The sequence below is a fragment of the Hordeum vulgare genome, chromosome 3H (genome assembly GCF_904849725.1).
Source record: "Hordeum vulgare subsp. vulgare chromosome 3H, MorexV3_pseudomolecules_assembly, whole genome shotgun sequence".
NCBI classification, from domain to species: domain Eukaryota; kingdom Viridiplantae; phylum Streptophyta; class Magnoliopsida; order Poales; family Poaceae; genus Hordeum; species Hordeum vulgare.
In genome coordinates, this window is record NC_058520.1 from 81,114,535 (window position 1) to 81,126,948 (window position 12,414).

Sequence of the window (12,414 nt, forward strand, 5' to 3'; positions counted from 1 at the left end):
GTCATGAATAGCATCAAGGATCTGAACATAAACTCTTCCACCAAGTAATCCAACTAGCATCAACTACAAAGAGTAATCAATACTACTAGCAACCTTACAAGTACCAATCGGAGTCGCTAGACGAAGATTGGTTACAAGAGATGAACTAGGGATTGGAGAGGAGATGGTGCTGATGAATATGTTGATGAAGATGCCTTCCCTCCGACGAGAGGAGTGTTGGTGATGACGAAGGCGACGATTTCCCCCTCCGAGAGGGAAGTTTCCCCGGCAGGATCGTCCTGCCGGAGCTCTAGATTGGATCTGCTCAAGTTCCGCCTCGTGGCGGCGACGAAACCACCAAAAAGCTCCCGAATGATTTTTTTTCTGGAACGAAACCCTTCATATAGCAAAAGAGGGGGGCCAGTGGGCCGCCAGGGTGCCCACAAGCCTTGTTGCCGCGGCTAGAGGGTAGGCCACGGCAACCAGGCTTGTGGGCCCCTGGTTGCTCCCCTCTCACACTTCTTTCGCCCAGTATTTTTTATAAAATCCAAAAAAAATCCACGTTGATTTTCAGGGCATTTGGAGTTGCGCAGAATAGAGCACTCAGACTTGCTCCTTTTCAAGTCCAGAATTCCAACTGCCGGTGTTCTCCCTCTTCAAATAAACCTTGCAAAATAAGAGAGAAAAGGCATGAGTAAGGTTCCACAAAGTATAATAACAGCCCAAAAGGCGATAAATATGAACATGAAAGCATGATGCAAAATGGACGTATCAACTCCCCCAAGCTTAGACCTCGCTTGTCCTCAAGCGAAAACCAAGACCCAAAACATGTCCACATGTTTAGGGATGAAGGTGTCGATAAAACAAAATACGGACATGAGGGCATCATGATCACACATAGAATAGCAATACATCATAGAGATTCTTATGGGAAAGTAACAATTCCTTCACAAAGCAAAGTATGAAACAAAAACCTTACCGAGAAGTAGCCAACAACAGTCCATAGTCATTGAAGCAATTGCAATTTATCATAATATCAGAAAGAGTCAAATAAGAGCTTGTAAAGCAAATCCACATACTCAATCATCTCTTTTGTTTCCCACAATTGTTACAACTCACGTGGTACTCATGGTAACGAAGTTTCAATTGGACACAGAGAAAGATAGGGGCTTATAGTTTGCCTCCCAACCATTTACCTCAAGGGTAAAGTAAACAACAATAAAACATTAGTACTCAGCTCCAAGTTGATATATGAATATAGATCTTTCCCAAGAATATGACGTTCACCAAGAAAAAGGCTAAATAAGGAATTGGTGAAGACCACCATGACTCTTACAAGGGGAAAAGTAAAGGTACAAGATAGGCCCTTCGCAGAGGGAAGCAGAGGTTGTCATGCGCTTTTGAGGTTTGGATGTGTGTCCTCTTAGTGCGGAGGAACGTCACTTTATATTGCCTCCTGTGATACAGAACTTTATTATGCAGTCTGTCGCTTTTATGTCTTCCTCATCACAGGTTCGTACAAAGCTTATTTTCCACACACTAATAGATCATACATATTAGGGAGAAATTTGTATTGCTTGCACCGATGACAACTTACTTGAGGGATCTTATTCAATCCATAGGTAGGTATGGTGGACACTCATGGCAAAACTGGGTTGAAGGTTTATGGATGCACAAGTAGTATCTCTACTTGGTGCAGGAGTTTTGGCTAATATGAGGTGGAAGCAATCATCACATGCTAAGGGATCTCTAATCATATAACATTGTTTGGAACCAAGCAAACACAATTCATTATGTTGTCTTCCTTGTCCAACATCTACTTCTAAGCATGTAATAGTTTGGTGAGTGCTCACAATTATAGAAAGTGTCTAAGATGATGTATTTATATGTGAACCTCTCTTTCCTTATTACTTCTTATTAATTGCAACAATGACTCAGGTCTATGTTGGTCTACTCTCAACAAGTTTCAATCATCATACTTGTTATATGTGAAGCTATACTTTCCATAGGATCATCTCATGATCTTTCATGCTATTGTTCTTTTCATACTTTTGATCACGGCACAAAACAAAGCCCTTGACTAAGATACTCTTTATTGTATAGCTCGCAATCTCGAATACATCGGGGGAGAGACAAAAGTAAAAGACTCAAACTAAAACACTAAAGACTTATTCCACTAAGAGAAGAAATAAAAACTAAAAAGGAAAAAACTAAAACAAAGGTAAAAGCAAAAGATATAACGGTGATATGATACCAGGGAAACTCCCCCAAGCTTGGCAGAAGCCAAGGGGATTGCCCATACCAATGCTTACTTGTCTTCCTTTGGTGGTGATGGTGGTGGTGTTGTTGGAGTAGTCTGATCCTCCGTCTTTGATTCCAAGAGAGCTATCAGTCTTTGATTTATGCCTTTGAGATCTGCGACATGGTTTTCTAGCAAAACAACTTCACGAGAAAGGGAAATATTGCGAGCACGAGTTGTTTCACAAAACCTCAAGAGTTCAATCAAGGATGGAGACACCACATGGAGGAAAGGTTGGAGAAAATCTACTCCTTCAACGTCTTCAATGTTGAACCTAGGTTGAGCTTCCTCCCTAGCTTGGGTTTTCTCCTTAGTTTTGTCCCTGACTTCCGTGACTTCTAATCTTCTTCATGAACTTGAGGAAGATTATTCTCCCCAACAGATTCCTGAGACATCTTTGCTCTAAATCTGCGGCACACAACAGGCTCGAAACGAAAACAGAGGAAAACTGCGTGATACGGAGATCAAAACCCTCGGGCGTATATATAATGATTTTTTCTGGACCAGAAGGAGTGCTCTGCAAGAAAACAGAGTCCGGGAGGCACACGAGCTGCCCACAAGCCCTGTTGCCGCGGCAACCAAGCTTGTGGCCGCCTCGTGCGCTCTCCGGACTGCTTTTTATTTTTCTAATTTTCCATAAATTCCAAAACGGAGAAAAATTCCTATTGGAAAAGTTTCGGAGTCCAATTACTTACCGAAACAGATACCTCTTGGTTTTCAGGGTCTGAAACAGGCTGATAAACATCCCTTATGTACTCCTCTGGAGTTATGATATTGATGATATTGGTCTCAACATTTATGGGAGTACCAGAGATATAATGCTTGATTCTTTGCCCGTTCACCACTCTAGGAAAATTTCCTTCCGTGTTATTGATTTTGATGGCACCGGAACGATATACTTCCTCGACAACGTAGGGACCTTCCCATTTAGAGAGGAGCTTGCCTGCGAAGAATCTCAAACGAGAATTGTATAGTAGGACATAGTCAGCTACATTGAACTCTTGTTTTTGTATTCTTTTATCGTGCCATCTCTTAACCTTTTCCTTGAACAACTTGGCATTCTCATATGCCTGGGCCCTCCATTCATCTAATGAGCTGATATCAAACAACCACTTCTCACCGGCAAGTTTGAAATCAAAGTTGAGCTCTTTGATTGCCCAATAAGCTTTGTGTTCCAGCTCAAGAGGTAGATGACGGGCCTTACCGTAAACCATTTTATATGGCGACATGCCCATGGGATTCTTATAAGCAGTCCTATAAGCCCATAGCACATCGTCAAGTTTGCTAGACCAATTCTTCCGAGATCTATTGACGGTCTTTTGTAAGATCAATTTGATCTCCCTATTACTCAACTCCACTTGACCACTAGACTGAGGATGATAATGAGATGCAACTCTATGGTTGACATCGTACTTAGCGAGCATCTTGCGGAGAACACCATGAATGAAATGTGAACCACCATCAGTCATCAGATATCTAGGGACTCCAAATCTTGGGAAAATGACTTCTTTAAGCATCTTGATAGAGGTGTGGTGATCGGCATTTTTAGTGGGGATAGCCTCTACCCACTTAGTGACATAATCCACAGCAACTAAGATGTGAGTGTACCCATTGGAACTCGGGAAGGGTCCCATATAATCAAAGCCCCAGACATCAAATGGTCCAATGACAAGTGAATAGTTCATAGGCATTTCCTAACGCTTACTGATGTTCCCTATTCTTTGACATTCGTCACATGAAAAGACAAACTTACGGGCATCCTTGAAGAGAGTGGGCCAATAGAAACCTGATTGCAATACCTTATGAGTAGTTCTGTCTCCAGCATGGTGTCCTCCGTAGGCCTCGGAATGACACTTCTGTAGGATTTGTCCCTGTTCATGTTCAGGCACACAACGTCTGATATCACCATCTACTCCTTCCTTATAAAGGTGAGGATCATCCCAAAAGTAGTGTCTCAAATCAAAAAAATAATTTCTTCTTTTGCTGGTAGGTGAAACTGGGTGGTATGTATTTGGCTACAATATAGTTTGCATAATCAACATACCACAGTGCACTATGTGAAGTGCGGATGACATTCAATTGCTCATCAGGAAAGCTGTCATCAATAGGTCGTGGGTCATCAAGGACATTCTCCAGCCTAGACAAGTTATCTGCCACAGGGTTATCAGCACCCTTTCGGTCAACGACGTGCAAATCAAATTCTTGTAGTAGGAGAACCCATCTGATTAGCCTAGGCTTAGCGTCCTTCTTCTCCATAAGGTACTTAATAGGAGCATGATCAGAGTGAATAGTGACTTTGGAGTCAACTATATAAGATCTGAACTTTTCACATGCAAACACGACTGCTAAAAACTCCTTCTCTGTAGTGGCATAGTTTCTTTGGGCAATATCTAGAGTTTTACTAGCGTAGTGAATGACATTCAACTTCTTGTCAACTCTTTGTCCTAGAACAGCACCAACAGCATAATCACTAGCATCGCACATGATTTCAAAGGGCAAGTTCCAGTCTGGTAGTTGAACAATAGGTGCGGTTTGTTGGAAATATGCCCTAGAGGCAATAATAAATTAGTTATTATTGTATTTCTTAGTTCATGATAATCGTTTATTATCCATGCTATAATTGTATTGATTGGAAACACAATACTTGTGTGGATACATACACAAAACACTGTCCCTAGTAAGCCTCTAGTTGACTAGCTCGTTGATCAAAGATGGCCAAGGTTTCCTGGCCATAGGCAAGTGTTGTTACTTGATAACAGGATCACATCATTAGGAGATGCTTTGTGTGTATCAAACGTCGCAACGTAACTGGGTGACTATAAAGATGCTCTACAGGTATCTCCGAAGGTGTTCGTTGAGTTAGTCTGGATCGAGACTGGGATTTGTCACTCCGTGTGACGGAGAGGTATCTCGGGGCCCACTCGGTAATACAACATCACACACAAGCCTTGCAAGCAATGTGACTTAGTGTAAGTTGCGGGATCTTGTATTACGGAACGAGTAAAGGGACTTGCCGGTAAACGAGATTAAAATAGGTATGCGGATACTGACGATCGAATCTCGGGCAAGTAACATACCGAAGGACAAAGGGAATGACAAACGGGATTATATGAATCCTTGGCACTGAGGTTCAAACGATAAGATCTTCGTAGAATATGTGGGATCCAATATGGGCATCCAGGTCCCGCTATTGGATATTGATCGAGGAGTCACTCGGGTCATGTCTGCATAGTTCTCGAACCCGCAGGGTCTGCACACTTAAGGTTCGACATTGTTTTATGCGTATTTGAGTTATATGGTTGGTTACCGAATGTTGTTCGGAGTCCCGGATGAGATCAAGGACGTCATGAGGGTTTCCGGAATGGTCCGGAAACGAAGATTGATATATAGGATGACCTCATTTGATTACCCGAAGGTTTTCGGAGTTACCGGGAATGTACCGGGAATGACGAATGGGTTCCGGGTGTTCACCGGGGGGGCAACCCACCCCGGGGAAGCCCATAGGCCTTGGGGGTGGCGCACCAGCCCTTAGTTGGCTGGTGGGACAGCCCAAGAAGGCCCTATGTGCCATAGGAAGAAAATCAAAGAGAAAAGAAAAAAAAGGAGGAGGTGGGAAAAAGGGGAAGGACTCCTCCTTCCAAACCTAGTTGGATTCGGTTTGGAAGGGGAGGGCTCCCCCCCTTAGCTCGGCCGACCCCCTTGGGGCTCCTTGAGCCCCAAGGCAAGGCCCCCCCTCTCCCACCTATATATACAGAGGTTTTAGGGCTGATTTGAGACAACTTTGCCACGGCAGCCCGACCACATATCTCCACGGTTTTACCTCTAGATCGCGTTTCTGCGGTGCTCGGGCGGAGCCCTGCTGAGATTAGATCACCACCAACCTCCGGAGCGCCGTCACGCTGCCGGAGAACTCATCTACCTCTCCGTCTCTCTTGCTGGATCAAGAAGGCCGAGATCATCGTCGAGCTGTACGTGTGCTGAATGCGGAGGTGTCGTCCGTTCGGCACTAGATCGTGGGACTGGTCGCGGGATGGTTCGCGGGGCGGATCGAGGGACGTAAGGACGTTCCACTACATCAACCGCGTTCACTAACCTGTGCGATCTACAAGGGTACATAGATCAAATATCCCCTCTCGTAGATGGACATCACCATGATAGGTCTTCGTGCGCGTAGGAAAATTTTTGTTTCCCATGCGACGTTCCCCAACAGTGGCATCATGAGCTAGGTTCATGCGTAGATGTCTTCTCAAGTAGAACACAAAAGTTTTGTGGGCGGTGATGTGCGTTTTGCTGCCCTCCTTAGTCTTTTCTTGATTCCGCAGTATTGTTGGATTGAAGCGGCTTGGACCGACATTACTCGTACGCTTAGGAGAGACTGGTTTCATCGCTACGAGTAACCCCGTTGCTCAAAGATGACTGGCAAGTGTCAGTTTCTCCAACTTTAGTTGAATCGGATTTGACCGAGGAGGGCGTCTAACTTGTAAAACATGCAAAAACAAAATTCATATATCTCCGTTGTGGTGTTTGCGTAAGTAAGATGCGATCCTACTAGATACCCATGGTCACCACGTAAAACATGCAACAACAAAATTAGAGGGCGTCTAACTTGTTTTTGCAGGGTATGCTTGTGATGTGATATGGCCAACGATGTGATGTGATATATTGGATGTATGAGATGATCATGTTGTAATAGATAATATCGACTTGCACGTCGATGGTACGACAACCGGCAGGAGCCATAGGGTTGTCTTTAAACTAACGTTTGTGCTTGCAGATGCGTTTACTATTTTGCTAGGATGTAGCTTTAGTAGTAATAACATGAGTAGCATGAAAACCCCGATGGCGACACGTTGATGGAGATCATGGTGTGGCGTCGGTGACAAGAAGATCATGCCGGTGCTTTGGTGATGGAGATCAAGGAGCACGTGATGATGGCCATATCATGTCACTTATGAATTGCATGTGATGTTAATCCTTTTATGCACCTTATTTTGCTTAGAACGACGCTAGCATTATGAGGTGATCTCTCACTAAAATTTCAAGACGAAATTGTGTTCTCCCCGACTGTGCACCGTTGCTACAGTTCATCGTTTTGAGACACCACGTGATGATCGGGTGTGATAGACTCAACGTTCACATACAACGGGTGCAAAACAGTTGCACACGCGGAACACTCGGGTTAAGCTTGACGAGCCTAGCATGTGCAGACATGGCCTCGGAACACATGAGACCCAAAGGTCGAGCATGAATCGTATAGTTGATATGATTAGCATAGAGATGCTTACCACTGAAACTATTCTCGACTCACGTGATGATCGGACTTGAGATAGTGGATTTGGATCATGTACCACTCAAATGACTAGAGAGATGTACTTTTTGAGTGGGAGTTCTTAAGTAATATGATTAATTGAACTAATTGTCATGCACATAGTCTAATGGTCTTTGCGAATTACGATGTAGCTTGCGCTATAGCTCTACTGTTTTTTATATGTTCCTAGAGAAAATTTAGTCGAAAGTTGATAGTAGCAAACTTTGCAGACTAAGTCTGTAAAACCAAGGATTGTCCTCGTTGCTGCGCGGAAGGCTTATGTCCTTAATGCACCACTCGGTGTGCTGCACCTCGAGCATCGTCTGTGGATGCTGTGAACATCCGACATACACGTTTCTGATGACCACACAATAGTTCAGTGCAAAATACTTAATGGCTTAGAAGCAAGGCGCCGAGAACGTTTTGAAACGTCACAGAACATAAGTGATGTTTTGAACAGATGAAATTGTGATTTCATGCTTGTGCCCTTGTTAATAGGTACGAGACCTCCAACAAGATTCTTTGTCCACAAAGTAAAGGAGAAAAGCTCAATCATTGAGCGTGTGCTCAGATTGTCTGAGTACGACAATCGCTTGAATCAAGTGGGAGTTGATCTTCCAGAAGAGATAGTGATGGTTCTCCAAAGTCACTGCCACCAAGCTATGAAGAGCTTCGTGATGAACTATAACATATCAAGGATAGATACAATGATCCTTGAGCGATTCGCGATGTTTGACACTGCGAAAGTAGAAATCAAGAAGGAGCATCAATAGTTGATGGTTAGTAAAACCACTAAAGTTTCAAGAAAGGCAAGGGCTAGAAGGGATACTTCGTGAAACGGCAAAACAGTTGTTGCACTAATGAAGAGACCCAAGATTAAACCCAAACCCGAGACTAAGTGCTTCTGTAATGAGGGGAATAGTCACTGAGGCGGAGCAACTCTAGATACTTGGTAGATAAGAAGGCTGGCAAAAGTCGAAAGAAGTATATTTGATATACATGATGTTGATGTGTACTTTACTAGTACTCCTAGTAGCATGAGGGTATTGGATACTGGTTCGGTTGCTAAGTGATTAGTAACATGAAATGATAGCTACGGCGTAAACGGAGACTAGCTAAAGGCGAGGTGACGATACGTGTTGGAAGTGTTTCCAAGATTGATATGATTAAAACGTCGCACGCTCCCTCTACCATCGGGATTGGTGTTAAACCGAAATAATTGTTATTTGGTGCTTGCGTTAAGCATGAACATGATTGGATCGTGTTTATTACAATATGATTATTCATTTAAAGAGAATAATGGTTACTCTATTTGCTTGAATAATCACCTTCAATGGTTTATTGAATGTCGATCGTAGTGTTACACATGTTCATAATATTGGTGCCAAAAGATACGAGGTAATGATGATAGTACCACTTACTTGTGGCACTGCCGCTTGAGTAATGTTGGTATAAATTGCATGAAGAGGCTCCATGCTGATGGATCTTTGTACTCACTTGATTTTGAATCACTAGTGACATGCAAATCATACCACATGAGCAAGGCCTTGTTTTCATTGAGATGAAACAAGATAGTAACTTGTTGGAAGTGATACATTTTGATGTATGCAGTCCAATGGGTGCTGAGGCACGCAGTGGATATCATTATGTTCTTACTTCAATGACGATTTGAGCTGATACAAGAGTACTTACTTAATGAATCACAAGTCTGAAATATTGAAAAGTTCAATTCTGTTTCGGAGTGAAGTTCGTCGTAACAAGAAGATAAACTGTCTACGATATGATCATAGAAATGAATATCTGAGTTACGAGTTTTGGTACGCAGTTAAGACAATGTGGAAATTGTTTCGCAGTTCATGCCACCTGGAACATCATAGTGTGATGATGTGTCTGAACGTCATAGCCACACACTATTTGGTATGGTGCATGCTATGATGTCTCTTGTCGAATTACCGTTATCGTTTATGGGTTATGCATTAGAGACAACCGCATTCACTTTAAATAGGGCACCACGTATTTCCGTTGAGATGACACAGTATAGACTGAGGTTTAGAGAAATCTAAACTGTCGTTTCTTGAATGTTTGGGGCTTCGACACTTATGTGAAAAAGTTTCAGTCTGATAAGCTCGAACCCAAAGCGGATAAATGCATCTTCATAGGATATCCAAAACAGTTGGGTACATCTCCTATCTCAGATCCGGAAGCAAAGTGTTTGTTTCTAGAAACGGATCCTTTCTCGAGGAAAGGTTTCTCTCGAAAGAATTGAGTGGGAGGGTGGTAGAACTTGATGAGGTTACTGAACCATCACTTCAACCAGTGTGTAGCAGGGCGCAGGAAATTGTTCCTGTGGCGCCTACACCAATTGAAGTGAAAGCTGATGATGGTGATCATCGAGCATCGGATCAAGTTACTACAAGCCTCATAGGTTGACAAGGTCGCGTACTACTGTAGAGTGGTACAATAACCCTGTCTTGGAGGTCATGTTGTTGAGCAACAATGAACCTACGAGTTATGAAGAAAGCAATGGCGGGCCCGGATTCCGACAAATGGCTGGAAGCCATGAAATCCGAGAGAGGATCCATGTATGAAAACAAAGTGTAGACTTTGGAAGAACTACTTGATGGTCATAGGACTATTGAGTAAAGATGGATCTTTAAAAGGAAGACAGACGATGATAGTGATAAGTCACTATTAAGAAAAGCTCGACTTGTCGCAAAGATGTTTCCGACAAGATCAAACAGTTGACTATGATGAGACTTTCTCACTCATAGCGATGCTAAAAGTCTGTTAGAATTATGTTAGTAGTTGCTGCATTATTTATGAAATATTGCACGTAGGATGTCAAAACATTGTTTCCTCGACGGTTTCCTTGAGCAAACATTGTATGTGATACAACCAGAAGGTTTTGTCGATCCTAAAGATACTAACAAGTATGCAAGCTCCAGCGATCCTTCAAATGGACTGGTGCAAGCATCTCGGAGTTGGCATATACACTTTGATGAGATGATCAAAGATTTTGGGTTTGTACAAGGTTTATGAGAAACTTGTATTTCCAAAGAAGTGAGTGGGAGCACTATAGAATTTCTGATAAGTATATGTGGTTGACATATTGTTGATCAGAACTAATGTAGAATTTCTGTGAAGCATAAAAGGTTGTTTGAAAGGAGTTTTTCAAAGGAATACCTGGATTGAGTTACTTGAACGTTGAGCATCAAGATCTATGGAGATAGATCAAAACGCTTAATAGAAGTTTCAACAAGATGCATGCCTTGACAAGTTTTTGAAGGAGTTCAAAATAGATCAACAAAGAATGAGTTCTTGGTTGCGTTGTAAGGTGTGAATTTGAGTAAGACTCAAAACACGACCCCGGCAGAATAAAGAGAATAGACGAAGGTCGTCTTCTATGCCTTAGCCGTAGACTCTAAAGTATGCCATGCTGAGTACCGCACCTGATGTGTGCCTTGCAGCAAGTCTGTTAAGAGGTACACAGAGTGATCCAGGATTGAATCACTGATCAGCGGTCAAAGTTATCCTTAGTAACTAAATAGACTAAGGAATTTTTCTCGATTATGGAGGTGGTTAAAGAGTTCTTCGTAAAGGGTTACGTCGATGCAAGCTTTGACACTAATCCGAATAACTTTGAGTAGTGAAACGGATTCGTATAGTAGAGTAGATATTTGGAGTATTTCCGAATAGCACATAGTAGCAGCATCTATAAGATGACATAAAGATTTGTAAAGAACACACAGATCTGGAAGTTTCAGGACCGTTGACTAAAACCTCTCTCATGAGCAAGACGTGATCAGACCCCATAACTATATGGGTGTTGGATTCGTTGGAATCACATGGTGATGTGAACTGGATTATTGACTCTAGTGCAAGTGGGAGACTCTTAGAAATATGCCCTAGAGACAATAATAAATTAGTTACTATTATATTTCTTAGTTCATGATAATCGTTTATTATCCATGCTATAATTGTATTGATTGGAAACACAATACTTGTGTGAATACATAGACAAAACACTGTCCCTAGTAAGCCTCTAGTTGACTAGCTCATTGATCAAAGATGGCCAAGGTTTCCTGGCCATAGGCAAGTGTTGTTACTTGATAACGAGATCACATCATTAGGAGAATCATGTGATGGACTAGACCCAAACTAATAGACGTAGCATGTTGATCGTGTCATTTTGTTGCTACTGTTTTCTGCGTGTCAAGTATTTGTTCCTATGACCATGAGATCATATAACTCACTGACACCGGAGGAATGCTTTGTGTGTATCAAATGTCGCAACGTAACTGGGTTACTATAAAGATGCTCTACAGGTATCTCTGAAGGTGTTCGTTGAGTTAGTATGGATGGAGACTGGGATTTGTCACTCCGTGTGACGAAGAGGTATCTCGGGGCCCACTCGGTAATACAACATCACACACAAGCCTTGCAAGCAGTGTGACTTAGTGTAAGTTGCGGGACCTTGTATTACGGAATGAGTAAAGAGACTTGCCGTTAAACGAGATTAAAATAGGTATGCGGATACTGACGATCGAATCTCGGGCAAGTAACATACCGAAGGATAAAGGGAATGACATACGGGATTATATGAATCCTTGGCACTGAGGTTCAAACGATAAGATCTTCGTAGAATATGTGGGATCCAATATGGGCATCCAGGTCCCGCTATTGGATATTGACCGAGGAGTCACTCGGGTCATGTCTGCATAGTTCTCGAACCCGCAGGGTCTGCACACTTAAGGTTCGACGTTGTTTTATGCGTATTTGAGTTATATGGTTGGTTACCGAATGTTGTTCGGAGTCCCGGATGAGATCA